Consider the following 2,516-nt stretch of genomic DNA (forward strand, 5'->3'; position numbering starts at 1 on the left):
AAATTGACAACTGTGCAAATCTTACGAACAGGATGTTAGAAAGCAGATATTATATGGTGGTTGGACAAATAAATTCTTCACAATTCAGAAAACAAATGTAACAGACACATGTAACAAATGGTGGGGCCCTTAGGCTGCCACCACCGATACCTTTTACTCTCTAGATCGCTCGACTTTAGTATAAACTATTAAGTTATAGATAGCAATAAGTTGGTGAGCAAAATATATAATATACTCAATAAATACTTTCATTTAATACTTCAAACCTCGTTTTCTTCCTTCTCAACAAATTCTCCCTCAAACCCCCTTCTCATTCCGATTCTAGAAGGGAATCGCCACCAACAAAATCCGCAGCTTGCATGTTTTTGCTCTAAGTAAAAAATCGTTGAAATTTCGATCGATTGATATTTGTATGCAAAAAGTATGTGTTTTCTATTCCGATTCACTTAGTGTTTTACTATATTGTGTTTTAACCTTTTATTTAATCATTTTATGGATTTTTATAAAGTACATATTCTCGATGATTACTTCTCATTGGTTTTGCTTTCGTTAAAATGTTGTAGAAAAATTTGAAGAAGAATAAACAACCAGCAAGAGATTTCCTTCCACACGTCATTTTCCTTTGAGTCAACATCAAGAAAATTAAACATGGTGCAATCATTCGTTTCCAAGAACGATAGCCAAGAAAAACAGCCATCGGAAAACAACTGTGGTCTAGAACTGACGTTAGCATATGGTGGTTTTCCGGTGGTTCCACCTCCACAAGATGATGCTAATCATTCTAAGAATGTTGGCCATGATCAATCCAACAAACACGAAGGTCTAGACCTTGGATTAGGAACCTTACTTCTTCACTTAATCCCACCATCACAACCAGTTCACCACCTTGCACCCAGTTTGGACACAGCCTCTTTGATCAACGCCATAGGCCGAGACATCTCAATCACATGTCTACTCCGTTGTCCACGAACCACCTATGGTTCAATAGCATCACTAAACCGAAGTTTTCGAGAACTTATTAGAAGTGGTGAAATTTATAAACTAAGACACGATAACCAAGTAATCGAGTATTGGGTTTACTTTTCTTGCCATTTCGCAAAATGGGAAGCTTTTGATCCATCTACCAAAAAATGGATGAACCTCCCGATAATCGAGTCAGACCATTGCTTCCAGTACTATGATAAGGAATCTGTAGTTGTCGGCACCCAACTACTACTTCTTGGCAAAGATGTAATGGGCCATGCAACTTACACATACAACTTATTAACAAATTCATGGACGTTGGGTAAGAAAATGATTGAACCCAGATGTTTATTTGGGTCAGCAAGTCTCAATCATATAGCAATCTTTGCGGGTGGCATGAATCAAAGCGAAGAGATCGTGGACACGGTGGAGCTTTACGATAGTAGATCGGGAAATTGGGAGATGCTTCCAAGAATGATTAAACCAAGAAAAATGTGTTCGGGGGTTTATATGGATGGAAAGTTTTATGTAATCGGAGGGGTAGGGGGTGGAGGGATATCTTTAACATGTGGTGAAGAGTATGATTTTGATACAAAAAAATGGACGGAAATACCTAATATGTCTCCGGTGGATGCAAATGGTGGTTGGAGTGCACCACCACTGGTGGCGGTGGTAGATAATGAGTTATATGCTGGTGATTGGGGTGAAATGGAGTTAAAAAAGTATGAGAAAGAGAGGAAGGAATGGGATGTTATAGGGACGTTGCCAGAAAGGGCACATTCAGTGAATGGTTGGGGGGTGGGGTTTACAGGATGTGGTAATCGAATTATTATTATTGGTGGACCTCGGAAAGATGATAATAGTGTTGTGGAAATATATTCTTGGATTCCGAGTAAAGGGATGCCAGAGTGGAGCCTTATTGGTCACAAAAGATGTTCTAATCATAACTTTGTTTATAATTGGGTTGTAATGGGTTGCTAATAAAAAGAAAGTTTTAAATATACCATATTAGCGATTAGAATTAGATATATCAAATGGTTTTTGACATAATTACATCAATTTCTATAATAGACAAATGATATAGATTTATAAGATTGCGAAAAATTTACATATTTCAATAATGATCTATGTTTAACTTTATAACTACTTGCTTAATCTTGCATGTGTTTACATTGTTTAATTTTGATTATCTATGCAAGTTAGTATTTTGCTAATTTGGGTTTTTTAGTGTAGGCATGCATGATTAAGTGAACGAAAATGCTGACGAATTTATGGGTAGGATAATGAAGCAAAGTAGTTAATCTTATCTTAGTTATGATAGTCAATTGCATCAGTTCGGGTACAAAGATTAAATCTTACAATTCCATTGTAGATATTGTGATTTAAGTAGATGCATCAATTAATCAACTCGATGATAAAGATAACAATCAAAGTAATATGTGAGAAGTCAAGAACATAATTAAGTGGTAACGTACATACATATATAGTGGTTGTCTACAAGTTTTGGGAGATTACAAGATCGTGGCGATGGATTTAAGTTTTTATATAGGATT

At 36.1% G+C, this 2,516-nt stretch overlaps 1 pseudogene; it reads left to right on the plus strand.

Moving 5' to 3' along the window:
- Nucleotides 1-648: 648 nt before the first annotated feature.
- Nucleotides 649-1,944, plus strand: LOC145035461 (F-box/kelch-repeat protein At1g26930 pseudogene; annotated as a pseudogene).
- Nucleotides 1,945-2,516: the final 572 nt, after the last annotated feature.

The sequence above is a fragment of the Lactuca saligna genome, chromosome 3 (assembly GCF_052625555.1).
Source record: "Lactuca saligna cultivar CGN05327 chromosome 3, ASM5262555v1, whole genome shotgun sequence".
Lineage (NCBI taxonomy): Eukaryota > Viridiplantae > Streptophyta > Magnoliopsida > Asterales > Asteraceae > Lactuca > Lactuca saligna.